Here is an 18,556-nt window from a genome sequence, read left to right as displayed (position 1 = left end):
CCGAGACAGATGGGGGGGGGCAATCCGAGACAGATGGGGGGGCAATCCGAGACAGATGGGGGGGCAATCCGAGACAGATAGGGGGGGGGGCAATCCGAGACAGATAGGGGGGGGGAAATCCGAGACAGATGGGGGGGGGCAATCCGAGACAGATACCGGGGGGGAGGGGGGCAATCCGAGACAGATACCGGGGGAGGGGGGCAATCCAAGACAGATACAGGGGGAGGGGGCAATCCGAGACAGATACCGGAGGGGGGGGGGCAATCCGAGACAGATACCGGAGGAGGAGGGCAATCCGAGACAGATACCGGAGGGGGGGGCAATCCGAGACAGATACCCGGGGAGGGGGGCAATCCGAGACAGATACCGGGGGAGGGGGGCAATCCGAGACAGATACGGGGGGAGGGGGGCAATCCGAGACAGATACGGGGGGAGGGGGGCAATCCGAGACAGATACGGGGGGAGGGGGGCAATCCGAGACAGATACGGGGGGAGGGGGGAAATCCGAGACAGATAATGAGGGAGTGGGGCAATCCGAGACAGATACCGGGGGAGGGGGGCAATCCGAGACAGATACCGGGGGAGGGGGGCAATCCAAGACAGATCCGGGGGAGGGGGGCAATCCGAGACAGATACGGGGGGAGGGGGGCAATCCGAGACAGATAATGAGGAAGGGGGGCAATCCGAGACAGATACCGGGGGAGGGGTGCAATCCGAGACAGATACCGGGGGAGGGGGCAATCCGAGACAGATACGGGGGGAGGGGGGCAATCCGAGACAGATACCGGGGGAGGGGGGCAATCCGAGACAGATAATGAGGGAGGGGGGCAATCCGAGACAGATACCGGGGGAGAGGTGCAATCCGAGACAGATACCGGGGGAGGGGGCAATCCGTGACAGATACGGGGGGAGGGGGGCAATCCGAGACAGATACCGGGGGAGGGGGGCAATCCGAGACAGATACCGGGGGAGGGGGGCAATCCGAGACATGATACGGGGGAGGGGGGCAATCCGAGACAGATACGGGGGGAGGGGGGCAATCCGAGACAGATACGGGGGGAGGGGGGGCAATCCGAGACAGATACGGGGAAAGGGGGGCAATCCGAGACAGATACGGGGGGAGTGGGGCAATCCGAGACAGATACCGGGGGAGGGGGGCAATCCGAGACAGATACGGAGGGAGGGGGGCAATCCGAGACAGATACGGGGGGAGGGGGGCAATCCGAGACAGATACCGGGGGAGGGGGGCAATCCGAGACAGATACCGGGGGAGGGGGGCAATCCGAGACAGATAATGAGGGGGGGGCAATCCGAGACAGATACGGGGGGAGGGGGGCAATCCGAGACAGATACGGGGGGAGGGGGGCAATCCGAGACAGATACGGGGGGAGGGGGGCAATCCGAGACAGATGGGGGGGGCAATCCGAGACAGATGGGGGGGGCAATCCGAGACAGATAGGGGGGGGGGCAATCCGAGACAGATAGGGGGGGGGGCAATCCGAGACAGATAGGGGGGGGGCAATCCGAGACAGATAGGAGGGGGGGCAATCCGAGACAGATACCGGGGGGGAGGGGGGCAATCCGAGACAGATACCGGGGGAGGGGGGCAATCCGAGACAGATACAGGGGGAGGGGGCAATCCGAGACAGATACCGGAGGGGGGGGGCAATCCGAGACAGATACCGGAGGAGGGGGGCAATCCGAGACAGATACCCGAGGTGGGGGCAATCCGAGACAGATACCCGGAGAGGGGGGCAATCCGAGACAGATACCGGGGGAGGGGGGCAATCCGAGACAGATACCGGGGGAGGGGGGCAATCCGAGACAGATACGGGGGGAGGGGGGCAATCCGAGACAGATACGGGGGGAGGGGGGCAATCCGAGACAGATACGGGGGGAGGGGGGCAATCCGAGACAGATAATGAGGGAGTGGGGCAATCCGAGACAGATAATGAGGGAGGGGGGCAATCCGAGACAGATACCGGGGGAGGGGTGCAATCCGAGACAGATACCGGGGGAGGGGTGCAATCCGAGACAGATACCGGGGGAGGGGGGCAATCCGAGACAGATACGGGGGGAGGGGGGCAATCCGAGACAGATACTGGGGGAGGGGGGCAATCCGAGACAAATAATGAGGGAGGGGGGCAATCCGAGACAGATAATGAGGGAGGGGGGCAATCCGAGACAGATACCAGGGGAGGGGTGCAATCCGAGACAGATACCGGGGGAGGGGGCAATCCGTGACAGATACGGGGGGAGGGGGGCAATCCGAGACAGATACCGGGGGAGGGGGGCAATCCGAGACAGATACCGGGGGAGGGGGGCAATCCGAGACAGATACCGGGGGAGGGGGGCAATCCGAGACAGATACGGGGGAGGGGGGCAATCCGAGACAGATACGGGGGGAGGGGGGGCAATCCGAGACAGATACGGGGGGAGGGGGGCAATCCGAGACAGATACGGGGGGAGGGGGGCAATCCGAGACAGATACCGGGGGAGGGGGGCAATCCGAGACAGATACGGGGGGAGGGGGGCAATCCGAGACAGATACGGGGGGAGGGGGGCAATCCGAGACAGATACCGGGGGAGGGGGCAGGGGGGCAATCCGAGACAGATAATGAGGGAGGGGGGCAATCCGAGACAGATAATGAGGGAGGGGGGCAATCCGAGACAGATACCGGGGGAGGGGGGCAATCCGAGACAGATACCGGGGGAGGGGGGCAATCCGAGACAGATACCGGGGGAGGGGGCAATCCGAGACAGATACGGGGGGAGGGGGGCAATCCGAGACAGATACCGGGGGAGGGGGCAATCCGAGACAGATACCGGGGGAGGGGGGCAATCCGAGACAGATACCGGGGGAGGGTGGCAATCCGAGACAGATACCGGGGGAGGGGGGCAATCCGAGACAGATACGGGGGGAGGGGGGCAATCCGAGACAGATACGGGGGGAGGGGGGCAATCCGAGACAGATACCGGGGGGAGGGGGGCAATCCGAGACAGATACGGGGGGAGGGGGGCAATCCGAGACAGATACCGGGGGAGGGGGCAATCCGAGACAGATACCGGGGAGGGGGGCAATCCGAGACAGATACCGGGGGAGGGGGGCAATCCGAGACAGATACGGGGGGAGGGGGGCAATCCGAGACAGATACCGGGGGAGGGGGGCAATCCGAGACAGATACGGGAGGAGGGGGGCAATCCGAGACAGATACGGGGGAGGGGGGCAATCCGAGACAGATACCGGGGGAGGGGGGCAATCCGAGACAGATACCGGGGGAGGGGGGCAATCCGAGACAGATACCGGGGAGGGGGGCAATCCGAGACAGATACGGGGGAGGGGGGCAATCCGAGACAGATACCGGGGGAGGGGGGCAATCCGAGACAGATACCGGGGGAGGGGGGCAATCCGAGACAGATACCGGGGGAGGGGGGCAATCCGAGACAGATAATGAGGGAGGGGGGCAATCCGAGACAGATAATGAGGGAGGGGGGCAATCCGAGACAGATACCGGGGGAGGGGGGCAATCCGAGACAGATACCAGGGGAGGGGACAATCCGAGACAGATACGGGGGGAGGGGGGCAATCCGAGACAGATACGGGGGGAGGGGGGCAATCCGAGACAGATACCGGGGGAGGGGGCAATCCGAGACAGATACCGGGGGAGGGGGGCAATCCGAGACAGATACCGGGGGAGGGTGGCAATCCGAGACAGATACCGGGGGAGGGGGGCAATCCTAGACAGATAATGAGGGAGGGGGGCAATCCGAGACAGATAATGAGGGAGGGGGGCAATCCGAGACAGATACCGGGGGAGGGGGGCAATCCGAGACAGATACCGGGGGAGGGGGCAATCCGAGACAGATACGGGGGGAGGGGGGCAATCCGAGACAGATACCGGGGGAGGGGGCAATCCGAGACAGATACCGGGGGAGGGGGGCAATCCGAGACAGATACCGGGGGAGGGTGGCAATCCGAGACAGTTACCGGGGGAGGGGGGCAATCCGAGACAGATACGGGGGAGGGGGGCAATCCGAGACAGATACGGGGGGAGGGGGGCAATCCGAGACAGATACCGGGGGGAGGGGGCAATCCGAGACAGATACGGGGGGAGGGGGGCAATCCGAGACAGATACCGGGGGAGGGGGGCAATCCGAGACAGATACCGGGGGAGGGGGGCAATCCGAGACAGACACCGGGGGGAGGGGGGCAATCCGAGACAGATACCGGGGGAGGGGGGCAATCCGAGACAGATACCGGGGGAGGGGGGCAATCCGAGACAGATACCGGAGGAGGGGGGCAATCCGAGACAGATACCGGGGGAGGGGGGCAATCCGAGACAGATACTGGGGGAGGTGCAATCCGAGACAGATAATGGAGGAGGGGGCAATCCGAGACAGATACTGGGGGAGGGGGGCAATCTGAGACAGATACTGGGGGAGGGGGGCAATCCGAGACAGATACGGGGGGAGGGGGGCAATCCGAGACAGATACCGGGGGAGGGGGGCAATCCGAGACAGATACCGGGGGAGGGGGGCAATCCGAGACAGACACCGGGGGGCAATCCGAGACAGATACCGGGGGAGGGGGGCAATCCGAGACAGATACTGGGGGAGGGGGGCAATCCGAGACAGATACCGGAGGAGGGGGGCAATCCGAGACAGATACCGGGGGAGAGGGGCAATCCGAGACAGATACCGGGGGAGGGGGCAATCCGAGGCAGATACCGGGGGAGGGGAGCAATCCGAGACAGATACCGGGGGAGGGGGGCAATCCGAGACAGATACTGGGGGGCATTCCGAGACAGATACTGGGGGAGGGGGGCAATCCGAGACAGATAATGAGGGAGGGGGGCAATCCGAGACAGATACTGAGGGAGGGGGGCAATCCGAGATAGATAATGGGGGAGGGGGGCAATCCAAAAAAGATAATGAGGGAGGGGAGCAATCCGAGACAGATACTGGGGAAGGGGGGCAATCCGAGACAGATAATGGGGGAGGGGGGATATCCGAGACAGATACCGGGGGAGGGGGGCAATCCGAGACAGATAATGAGGAGGGGGCCAATCCGAGACAGATAACGGGAGGGGGGCAATCCGAGACAGATACCGGGGGAGGGGGGCAATCCGAGACAGATACGGGGGGAGGGGGGCAATGCGAGACAGATACCGGGGGAAGGGGGCAATCCGAGACAGATACCGGGGGAGGGGGGAAATCCGAGACAGATACCAGGGGAGGGGGGCAATCCGAGACAGATAATGAGGGAGGGGGGCAATCCGAGACAGATACTGGGGGAGGGGGGCAATCTGAGACAGATACTGGGGGTCAATCGGAGACAGATACTGGGGGAGGGGGCAATCTGAGACAGATACTGAAGGAGGGGGGCAATCCGAGACAAACTGGGGGAGGGGGGCAATCTGAGACAGATACTGAAGGAGGGGGGCAATCCGAGACAAACTGGGGGAGGGGGGCAATCCGAGACAGATACTGGGGGAGGGGGGCAATCCGAGACAGATACTGGGGGAGGGTGGCAATCCGAGACAGATACTGGGGGAGGGGGGCAATCCGAAACAGATACTGGGGGAGGGGGGCAATCCGAGACAGGTACTGGGGGAGGGGGGCAATCCGAGACAGGTACTAAGGGAGGGGGGCAATTCGAAACACATACTGGGGGAGGGGGGCAATCCGAGACAGATACTGGGGGGGGCAATCCGAGACAGATAACGGGGGAGGGGGGCAATCCGAGACAGATAACGGGGTAGGGGGGCAATCCGAGACAGATACCGGGGGAGGGGGCAATCCGAGACAGATACCGGGGGAGGGGGGCAATCCGAGATAGATACCGGGGGAGGGGGGCAATCCGAGACAGATACCGGGGGAGGGGGGCAATCCGAGACAGATACGGGGGGAGGGGGGGCAATCCGAGACAGATACGGGGGGAGGGGTGCAATCCGAGACAGATACGGGGGGAGGGGGGCAATCCGAGACAGATACCGGGGGAGGGGGGCAAACCGAGACAGATACTGGGGGAGGGGGGCAATCCGAGACAGACACCGGGGGGAGGGGGGCAATCCGAGACAGATACTGGGGGAGGGGGGCAATCCGAGACAGATATTTGAGGAGGGGGGCAATCCGAGACAGATACTGGGGGAGGGGGCAATTCGAGACAGATACCGGGGGAGGGGAGCAATCCGAGACAGATACCGAGGGAGGGGGGCAATCCGAGACAGATACGGGGGGAGGGGGGCAATCCGAGACAGATACCGGGGGAGGGGAGCAATCCGAGACAGATACCGGGGGAGGGGGGCAATCCGAGACAGATACTGGGGGGCAATCCGAGCCAGATACTGGGGGAGGGGGGCAATCCGAGACAGATACTGGGGGAGGGGGGCAATCCGAAACAGATACTGGGGGAGGGGGGCAATCCGAGACAGGTACTGGGGGAGGGGGGCAATCCGAGACAGGTACTAAGGGAGGGGGGCAATTCGAAACACATACTGGGGGAGGGGGGCAATCCGAGACAGATACTGGGGGGGGCAATCCGAGACAGATAACGGGGGAGGGGGGCAATCCGAGACAGATAACGGGGTAGGGGGGCAATCCGAGACAGATACCGGGGGAGGGGGGCAATCCGAGACAGATACCGGGGGAGGGGGGCAATCTGAGACAGATACCGGGGGAGGGGGGCAATCCGAGACAGATACCGGGGGAGGGGGGCAATCCGAGACAGATACGGGGGGAGGGGGGGCAATCCGAGACAGATACTGGGGGGCAATCCGAGCCAGATACTGGGGGAGGGGGGCAATCCGAGACAGATAATGAGGGAGGGGGGCAATCCGAGACAAATTTGGGGAGGGTGGCAATCCGAGACAGATAATGGGGGAGGGGGGCAATCCAAAAAAGATAATGAGAGGGGGGAGCAATCCGAGACAGATACTGGGGAAGGGGGGCAATCCGAGACAGACAATGGGGGAGGGGGGCAATCCAAGACAGATACCGGGGGAGGGGGGCAATCCGAGACAGATACCGGGGGAAGGGGGCAATCCGAGACAGATACCGGGGTAGGGGGGCAATCCGAGAGAGATAATGAGGGAGGGGGGCAATCCGAGACAGATACCGGGGGAGGGGGCCAATCCGAGACAGATAACAGGGGAGGTGGGCAATCCGAGACAGATACCGGGGGGGAAGGGGGCAATCCGAGACAGATAATGGGGGAGGGGGGTAATCCGAGACAGATACCGGGGGAGGGGGGCAATACGAGACAGATACCGGGGGAAGGGGGCAATCCGAGACAGATACCGGGAGAGGGGGGCAATCCGAGAGAGATAATGAGGGAGGAGGGCAATCCGAGACAGATACCGGGGGAGGGGGGCAATCTGAGACAGATACTGGGGGGCAATCCGAGACAGAAACCGGGGGAAGGGGGCAATCCGAGACAGATACCGGGGGAGGGGGGCAATCCGAGACAGATACCGGGGGAGGGGGGCAATGCGAGACAGATACCGGGGGAAGGGGGCAATCCGAGACAGATACCGGGGGAGGGGGGAAATCCGAGACAGATACCAGGGGAGGGGGGCAATCCGAGACAGATAATAAGGGAGGGGGGCAATCCGAGACAGATACTGGGGGAGGGGGGCAATCTGAGACAGATACTGGGGGTCAATCCGAGACAGATACTGGGGGAGGGGGCAATCTGAGACAGATACTGAAGGAGGGGGGCAATCCGAGACAAACTGGGGGAGGGGGGCAATCTGAGACAGATACTGAAGGAGGGGGGCAATCCGAGACAAACTGGGGGAGGGGGGCAATCCGAGACAGATACTGGGGGAGGGGGGCAATCCGAGACAGATACTGGGGGAGGGGGGCAATCCGAGACAGATAATGGGGGAGGGGGGCAATCCGAAACAGATACTGGGGGAGGGGGGCAATCCGAGACAGGTACTGGGGGAGGGGGGCAATCCGAGACAGGTACTAAGGGAGGGGGGCAATTCGAAACACATACTGGGGGAGGGGGGCAATCCGAGACAGATACTGGGGGGGGCAATCCGAGACAGATAACGGGGGAGGGGGGCAATCCGAGACAGATAACGGGGTAGGGGGGCAATCCGAGACAGATACCGGGGGAGGGGGGCAATCCGAGACAGATACCGGGGGAGGGGGGCAATCTGAGACAGATACCGGGGGAGGGGGGCAATCCGAGACAGATACCGGGGGAGGGGGGCAATCCGAGACAGATACGGGGGGAGGGGGGGCAATCCGAGACAGATACGGGGGGAGGGGGGCAATCCGAGACAGATACGGGGGGAGGGGGGCAATCCGAGACAGATACCGGGGGAGGGGGGCAAACCGAGACAGATACTGGGGGAGGGGGTCAATCCGAGACAGACACCGGGGGGAGGGGGGCAATCCGAGACAGATACTGGGGGAGGGGGGCAATCCGAGACAGATACTTGAGGAGGGGGGCAATCCGAGACAGATACTGGGGGAGGGGGCAATTCGAGACAGATACCGGGGGAGGGGAGCAATCCGAGACAGATACCGAGGGAGGGGGGCAATCCGAGACAGATACGGGGGGAGGGGGGCAATCCGAGACAGATACCGGGGGAGGGGAGCAATCCGAGACAGATACCGGGGGAGGGGGGCAATCCGAGACAGATACTGGGGGGCAATCCGAGCCAGATACTGGGGGAGGGGGGCAATCCGAGACAGATAATGAGGGAGGGGGGCAATCCGAGACAAATTTGGGGAGGGTGGCAATCCGAGACAGATAATGGGGGAGGGGGGCAATCCAAAAAAGATAATGAGAGGGGGGAGCAATCCGAGACAGATACTGGGGAAGGGGGGCAATCCGAGACAGACAATGGGGGAGGGGGGCAATCCAAGACAGATACCGGGGGAGGGGGGCAATCCGAGACAGATACCGGGGGAAGGGGGCAATCCGAGACAGATACCGGGGTAGGGGGGCAATCCGAGAGAGATAATGAGGGAGGGGGGCAATCCGAGACAGATACCGGGGGAGGGGGCCAATCCGAGACAGATAACAGGGGAGGGGGGCAATCCGAGACAGATACCGGGGGGAAGGGGGCAATCCGAGACAGATAATGGGGGAGGGGGGTAATCCGAGACAGATACCGGGGGAGGGGGGCAATACGAGACAGATACCGGGGGAGGGGGGCAATCCGAGACAGATACTTGAGGAGGGGGGCAATCCGAGACAGATACTGGGGGAGGGGGCAATTCGAGACAGATACCGGGGGAGGGGAGCAATCCGAGACAGATACCGAGGGAGGGGGGCAATCCGAGACAGATACGGGGGGAGGGGGGCAATCCGAGACAGATACCGGGGGAGGGGAGCAATCCGAGACAGATACCGGGGGAGGGGGGCAATCCGAGACAGATACTGGGGGGCAATCCGAGCCAGATACTGGGGGAGGGGGGCAATCCGAGACAGATAATGAGGGAGGGGGGCAATCCGAGACAAATTTGGGGAGGGTGGCAATCCGAGACAGATAATGGGGGAGGGGGGCAATCCAAAAAAGATAATGAGAGGGGGGAGCAATCCGAGACAGATACTGGGGAAGGGGGGCAATCCGAGACAGACAATGGGGGAGGGGGGCAATCCAAGACAGATACCGGGGGAGGGGGGCAATCCGAGACAGATACCGGGGGAAGGGGGCAATCCGAGACAGATACCGGGGTAGGGGGGCAATCCGAGAGACATAATGAGGGAGGGGGGCAATCCGAGACAGATACCGGGGGAGGGGGCCAATCCGAGACAGATAACAGGGGAGGGGGGCAATCCGAGACAGATACCGGGGGGAAGGGGGCAATCCGAGACAGATAATGGGGGAGGGGGGTAATCCGAGACAGATACCGGGGGAGGGGGGCAATACGAGACAGATACCGGGGGAAGGGGGCAATCCGAGACAGATACCGGGGGAGGGGGGCAATCCGAGAAAGATAATGAGGGAGGGGGGCAATCCGAGACAGATACCGGGGGAGGGGGGCAATCTGAGACAGATACTGGGGGGCAATCCGAGACAGAAACTGGGGGAGGGGGCAATCTGAGACAGATACTGAGGGAGGGGGGCAATCCGAGATAGATAATGAGGGAGGGGGCAATCCGAGACAAACTGGGGGAGGGGGGCAATCTGAGACAGGTAATGGGGGAGGGGGCAATCTGAGACAGATGCTGGGGGAGGGGGGCAATCTGAGACAGGTAGGGGGGGAAGGGGGCAATCTGAGACAGATAATGGGAGAGGGGGGCAATCTGAGACAGACAATGGGGGAGGGGGGCAATCTGAGACAGATACTGGGGGAGGGGGGCAATCCGAGACAGATACTGGGGGAGGGGGGCAAGCTGAGACAGATAATGGGGGAGGGGGGCAATCTGAGACAGGTAATGGGGGAGGGGGGCAATCTGAGACAGATAATGGGGGAGGGGGCAATCTGAGACAGATGCTGGGGGAGGGGGCAATCCGAGACAGACAATGGGGAGGGGGGCAATCCGAGATAGATACCGGGGGAGGGGGGCAATCCGAGACAGATACCGGGGGAGGGGGCAATCCGAGACAGATACTGGGCAGGGGGGCAATCTAAGACAGATACTGGGGGAGGGGGGCAATCTGAAACAGATAATGGGGGAGGGGGCAATCTGAGACAGATACTGGGGGAGGGGGGCAATCTGACACAGATAATGAGGGAGGGGGCAATCTGAGACAGTATCTGGGGGAGGGGGGCAATCTGAGACAGATATTGGGGTAGGGGGGCAATTTGAGACAGATAATGGGGGAGGGGGGCAATCTGAGACAGATACTGGGGGAGGGGGGGGACAATCGGAGACTGACACTGGGGGAGGGGGGCAATCCAAGACAGATAATGGGGGAGTTGGCAATCCGAGACAGATACTGGGGGAGGGGGGCAATCTGAGACATAATTGGGGAGGGGGTCAATCTGAGACAGATAATGGGGGAGGGGGGCAATCTGAGACAGATACGGGGGGAGGGGGGCAATCTGAGACAGATACTGGGGGATGGGGGCAATCTGAGACATACAATGGGGGAGGGGGGCATTCTGAGACAGATACAGGGGGATGGGGGCAATCTGAGACAGACAATGGGGGAGGGGGGCAATCTGAGACAGATACTGGGGGAGGGGGGCAATCTGAGACAGACAATGGGGGAGGGGGGCAATCTGAGACAGATACTGGGGGAGGGGGGCAATCTGAGACAGATACGGGGGGAGGGGGGCAATCTGAGACAGATAATGGGGGAAGGGGGGCAATCAGACAGATAATGGAGGAGGGGGGCAATCTGAGACAGATAATGGGGGAGGGGGGCATTCTGAGACAGATACAGGGGGAGGGGGGCAATCTGAGATAGATAATGGGGGAGGGGGGCAATTTGAGACAGGTAGGGGGGAGGGGGGCAATCTGAGACAGATACTGGGGGAGGGGGGCAATCTGAGACAGATACTGGGGGAGGGGGGCAATCTGAGACAGGTAATGGGGAGGGGGGCAATCCGAGACAGATACTGGGAGAGGGGGGCAATCTGAGACAGACAATGGGGGAGGGGGCATTCTGAGACAGATACTGGGGGAGGGGGGCAATCTGAGACAGATACTGGGGGAGGGGGGCAATCCGAGACAGATACTGGGGGAGGGGGGCAATCCGAGACAGATACTGGGGGAGGGGGGCAATCCGAGACAGATACTGGGGGAGGGGGGCAAACTAAGACAGATACTGGGGGAGGGGGGCAATCCGAGACAGATACTGGGGGAGGAGGTCAATTCGAGATAGATAATTGGGGAGGGGGGCAATCCGAGACAGATACTGGGGGAGGGGGGCAATCTGAGACAGATAATGGAGGAGGAGGTCAATTCGAGATAGATAATTGGGGAGGGGGGCAATCCGAGACAGATACTGGGGGAGGGGGGCAATCTGAGACAGATACTGGGGGAGGGGGCAATCTGAGACAGAAAATTGGGGAGGGGGCAATCTGAGACAGTTAATGGGGGGGCAAACTGAGACAGATACTGGAGGAGGGGGGCAATCCGAGACAGAGAATGGGGGAGGGGGGCAATCCGAGACAGATACCGGCGGGGGCAATCCGAGACAGATAATGGGGGAGGGGGGAAATCCGAGACAGATACTGGGGGAGGGGGCAATCCGAGACAGATACTGGGGGAGGGGGGCAATCCAAGACAGGTACTGGGGGAGGGGAGCTATCTGAGACAGATACTGGGGGAGGGGGCAATCCGAGAAAGATACTGGGGGAGGGGGCAATTTGAGACAGATACTGGGTGTCAGGGATCACGGCCCATGGAGCCGCGATCGCGGCTCCGTCCCTCGCGCATGCGCGGTGGCGGCAGATCGCGCCGGGACACAGGCACCAGGGCCCGGCGAGCCGCGGCTGACAGGACGCCGCGCATGCGCAGTAGGAGCCGCGGGCGCGCCTCAGGCGTCCAATGACAGCCGGGGGCGCGTCCTAGCCGGCCAATGACAGTGCAGGGCGCACTATTTAAAGATGCCCTGCACTGTCACAAGTTGCCGCAAGGTCTTCCTGTGATCCTGAAGTTCCTGTACCTGCCTGAGACCCTGATTGACCCTGACTACGCTGCCTGCCCCTGTGATTGACCCGGATTGACCCTGACTATTCTGCCTGCTCCTGCGTTTGACCCGGATTGCCCTGACCATTCTACGGATTGATACCCCCTGCTGACCCTGCGTGTGACCCGACTACTCTTGGCCTACCGATCCTGTACCCCGCTTGCCTCACGGGCTCACGATCAGTTGTTACCCTGCTAGGGCCATTAGCCACTTCACATCTGGCTCTCCCGGTACCTGTCCCCAAAGGTCTCCTCGGCCGCTGGGGGGCCTGCTCGGAGGTCGTGACCTGGCCCGGGACTGTTTTAAGTCCATCCCCACCATCAGGGGCCCTGGTGAAAGCACAGCCCGGGCTTAGACCCCACGCTCTGAGTAGGTCCGCCAGTTGGCAGCCTGAGGCACCACCGGCGGATCATAACACTGGGGGAGGGGGGCAGTCCGAGACAGATAATGGGGGAGGGGGGTAATCCGAGACAGATACTGGGTGAGGAGGGCAATCCGAGACAGATACTGGGGGAGGGGGCATTCCGAGGCAGATAATGGGGATGGGAGGCAATCTGAGACAGATAATGGGGGAGGGGGGCAATCTGAGACAGAAAATGGGGGAGGGGAGTTATCTGAGACAGATAATGGGGGAGGGGGACAATCTGAGATAGATCCTGGGGGAGGGGGGCAATCCGAGACAGATAATGGGGAAGGGGGGCAATCCAAGACAGATAATGGGGGAGGGGGGCAATCTGAGACAGGTACTGGGGGAGGGGGGTAATCTGAGACAGATTTTGAGGGAGGGGGGCAATCTGAGACAGATACTTGGGGCGGGGCAAAATGAGACAGATAATGGGGGGGGCAATCTGAGACAGATACTGAGGAAGGGGGGGCATTCTGTGACAGATACTGGAGAGGAGGGCAATCTGAGACAGGTACTGGGGGAGGGGGGCAATCTTAGTCAGATAATGGGGGAGGGGGGGCAATCTGAGACAGTTAATGGGGGAGGGGGGCAATCTGAGACAGATAATTGGGAGGGGGGCAATCTGAGACAGATAATTGGGAGGGGGGAAATCTGAGACATATAATGGGGGAGGGGGGCAATCTTAGACAGTTAATGGGGGAGGGGGGCAATCTGAGACAGGTAATAGGGGAGGGGGACAATCTGAAACATATAATGGGGGGGGCAATCTGAGACAGATATGGGGGGGGCAATCTGTGACAGATAATGGGGGAGGGGGACAATCTGAAACATATAATGGGGGGGGCAATCTGAGACAGATATGGGGGGGGGCAATCTTAGACAGTTAATGGGGGAGGGGGGCAATCTGAGACAGGTAATAGGGGAGGGGGACAATCTGAAACATATAATGGGGGGGGGCAATCTGAGACAGATATGGGGGGGGCAATCTGTGACAGATAATGGGGGAGGGGGGCAATCTGAGACAGATAATGGGGGAGGGGGGAATCTGAGACAGATAATGGGGGGGGGGGGCAATCTGAGGCAGATAATGGGGGAGGGCAATATGAGACAGATAATGGGGGGGGGGGGGAATCTGAGACAGATAATGGGGGGGGAAATCTGAGACAGATAATGGGGGAGGGGGGCAATCTGAGACAGATAATGGGGGAGGGGGGCAATCTGAGACAGATACTGGGAGGGGGCAATCTTAGACAGATAATGGGGGGGGGAATCTTAGACAGATAATGGGGGAGGGGGAAATCTGAGACAGATAATGGGGGAGGGGGGCAATCTGAGACAGATAATGGGGGGGGCAATCTTAGATACTGGGGGAGGGGGGCAATCTGAGACAGATAATGAGGGAGGGGGCAATCTGAGACAGATACTGGGGGGGGCAATCTTAGACAGATACTGGGGGAGGGGGGCAATCTGAGACAGATACTGGGGGAGGTAGCAATCTGAGACAGATACTGGGGGGGGGAATCTGAGACAGATAATGGGGGGGGGGAATCTGAGACAGATAATGGGGGGGGGGAATCTGAGACAGATAATGGGGGAGGGGGGCAATCTGAGACAGATAATGGGGGAGGGGGAAATGTGAGACATATAATGGGGGAGGGGGTCAATCTGAGACTGATAATAGGGGAGGGGGCAATCTGAGACAGATACTGGGGGGGGGCAATCTGAGACAGATAATGGGGGAGGGGGCAATCTGAGACATATAATGGGGGAGGGGGGCAATCTGAGACAGATAATAGGGGGGGGGGCAATCTGAGACAGATAATGGGGGGGGCAATCTGAGACAGATAATGGGGGGGGGCAATCTGAGACAGATAATGGGGGAGGGGGGCAATCTGAGACAGATGCTGGGGGGGGGACAATCTCAGGCGGGGCATCAGGCGTGACGTCGGATTGGCTTCGGGGGACAACATGGTGACTTTGGTCTCCATTGAGGACGTGTTGGGGACGGTTTCCGGTTCTTTCACACCACATACCTCATACTCATTCACATGGGGGGGCGAGATCTGGGGGGGGTGGGATCTGGGTGCCCCATTGTTAACAGGGGCTTCCAGATTCCAATAAGACCCCCGCCCGCAGACCCCCATAAGCACCAGCCAGGGTTGTGGGGATGAGGCTGTTGTCCCCATCAATAGAGAAACATGGTGCTTGGAGGAGCCCCCCTAACCCAAGGCACCCCCTCCTATGTTTAAGGCATGTGGTCTGGTGTGGTTCCGGGGGGGGGGGATTGCGCTCACCCATCCCCCCGCTTCCCGACCTGCTGGCTGCATGCTAGGATAAGGGTCTGGTATGGATTTTGGGGGGGCCCCATGCCATTTTTTTTTACATGTTGGTGTGGGGGTGCCTCTCAATATCCACACCAGACCCGAAGGGCTGCCGGGCAATGCGGACAGTTCTCATTACATTCACCCGGAGGGAATACGGCCTGACCTCATGGTGACGCACCCCGTACTAGTCCACCGCGTGGTGAATCCAAGCTGGAGGGGGTGAATGTTCAACCATCAACCAAACGAGGGGGTGTCCGGCCCATCACTGGGGATTATTGATCCCAGGAGGTTGTTGGGTGATTATTGATCTCCTTTGTATGGGGATCACTTACCTCCTCTGTAAATGGAATTATAGGCAATACAAATCCTGATCATGGTCAGGTAAGGAATCGCTCGGCACCATTGCTGTGCTCTGTTTGGAATGCCAAAGTTACCTTTGGATCTTCTCTCCTCTGGATGTGGATTGGTTTGTTTCATAGAAAAGAGCTGCTAAGAGACTTGTTAATTAATGAGACAATGGCAGAGGTGTGACTTCTCACCCATAATAATGACCTTCCTCCAAGGTGGGGGTGGGGGGACCATCAAGTCCAGGCTTGGATATCGCACCTTTGTGTAGTAGATGAGTCCTGTGAAGTGATTTGGAAAATCCCATTTTCTAGATTGTTTGTTCATGAGGAAAGCTGCCATTTCCTTCTTATAGAGGAGGCATCACCATATCCCATCCAGTGACTGGAGGATCACCAAAGATTCCTTTACAAGGAAGAAGTCAATGACCAGCTTCTTGTGTCCGTATCTTTGCTGAGCTCCAATTTACCATCCGTCCTCAGTCACCTTCCTAAAGGAAGAGTGGAGGAGTAGGAGGTATAGGGCCTTTACCCAGGTGATTGCCTCTATAAATGGTCCATTGGGGGGGGGGTTCCCCTTTGGTGGTGTGGGGCCTTCAATTTTCAGAACCAGGTGATTGCCCCCATAAAGGGTCCTTGAGGGGGTTCCCGTTTGGTGGTGTGGGGCCTTCACCATTAGAAGCAGGTGTCTGCCCCAGGTTCATTGGGGGGCCGTGATGGGGCTGGTGAGATGTCGGGGGGGCTTTGAACATCAACATTTAACAGAGTTAATTCCTGAAGTGGAGACTTGGAGCCAGGCCATCACAATGATCACACGGGGCTCACGGGCAGGGTTCCCCTTTGGTAATCTGGGGCCATCATCCTTCAGAACCAGGTGGATGCCTCCATGAAGGGTCCATTGGAGGGCAGTGATGGGGCTGGTGAAATATTTGGGGGCTTTGAACCTCAACATTTACCAGGATATTTCCTGAAGAGATGACGTGGAGCCAGGCCATGCTGTTCTCCGGCTGTGTGAATTGCTCATTGCATCCTCCAAAACATAAAATAATGCCAAATACAACAGGGAGTGGCAGTTCCACCGATCACTTCTAACTGCCCTTTATAATTGAATAGTTATTAGTACAAATACTACTTACTATTATTACTCTGTTACTCCTACTTCTCACTACCCTCTACTACATAATACCTACCTCCCTGTGCGGGCCGTCCCATCATATCTGCTGTGTGGGATGCTGGTCCCTGAATTGACCCTCAGCTGCTTGGATGGCACATTGGGAGCGGAGTCTGTGTCTGTGCAGCCATGAATGGGCCAGCCGGTACAGAACACCCCCCATGCGGGTCAGCACGGCCCTCACGCGGGTGTACGCTGTAGTACTCCTGTGTGGACGAGGCCATACACACTATTCATGGATGTGGAACTCGGACAATGAAATCCGGCGATCGGTGAAGGATCCTGCACACCGGTTACTACAAATGATTTACTCCCCTGGAGTCTGTGATGCAGGGGCGGACTGACAACTCATGGGGCCCCCGGCCAATAGGGAATCATAGGGCCCCTGTGTCCTTGCCCAAAATCAAAAAAGCCTATGAAAAAGGTACCAGGGGCATCTCATGGGGCCCCCTACTGACCCCGGGCCCTTGGGCAGTGGCCGAGTTTCCAAATGGTCAGTCCGCCCCTGCTGTGATGTAAATTTGGGCTTCTGGCCGATTGCAGTGTGAGTGACGTCGTTTCACCGTGTTACATCAGATCCGATTGAACAAGATAATATAATCTGATTTCATTCACCAAAGAAAATCACCTAATTGGTAGAGAGCGGCTTCCCACCCTCAGATCCCATAATCCCACTGACATCAGAGCGTGAGAGAGGAGCGGAGATAATCAGCGGATAATATTAGAGAACATTCCGGAATGGAACACACACCGCTCCTCATTTCCACCATTATCTTCTATCAGGAGCCCAAAATAAATCCAACGCGGCCTTCTCTGTTCTAGATGAATAATAGAAATCCCAGATGGTGATACATCTCTCCTGTATGTGTGTGTGATATACATCTTCTACACTGCGGGATAATAACAGTATATCTATGATCAGGATTATCTATGATCTATACCTATGATCAGGATTATCTATGATCTATACCTATGATCAGGATTATCTATATCTATGATCAGGATTATCTATGATCTATACCTATGATCAGGATTATCTATATCTATGATCAGGATTATCTATGATCTATATCTATGATCAGGATTATCTATATCTATGATCAGGATTATCTATATCTATGATCAGGATTATCTATATCTATGATCAGGATTATCTATGATCAGGATTATCTATATCTATGATCAGGATTATCTATATCTATGATCAGGATTATCTATGATCTATACCTATGATCAGGATTATCTATGACCTATATCTATGATCAGGATTATCTATGATCTATATCTATGATCAGGATTATCTATATCTATGATCAGGATTATCTATGATCTATACCTATGATCAGGATTATCTATATCTATGATCAGGATTATCTATGATCTATACCTATGATCAGGATTATCTATACCTATGATCAGGATTATCTATGATCTATACCTATGATCAGGATTATCTATATCTATGATCAGGATTATCTATGATCTATATCTATGATCAGGATTATCTATATCTATGATCAGGATTATCTATGATCTATACCTATGATCAGGATTATCTATATCTATGATCAGGATTATCTATGATCTATATCTATGATCAGGATTATCTATATCTATGATCAGGATTATCTATGATCTATACCTATGATCAGGATTATCTATATCTATGATCAGGATTATCTATGATCTATATCTATGATCAG

This window comes from Staurois parvus, unplaced genomic scaffold (assembly GCF_062004578.1).
Source record: "Staurois parvus isolate SC_StPar_1 unplaced genomic scaffold, SC_StPar_1.0 ptg002138l, whole genome shotgun sequence".
NCBI classification, from domain to species: Eukaryota; Metazoa; Chordata; class Amphibia; order Anura; family Ranidae; genus Staurois; species Staurois parvus.
Note: the sequence above shows the minus strand (reverse complement) of the source record.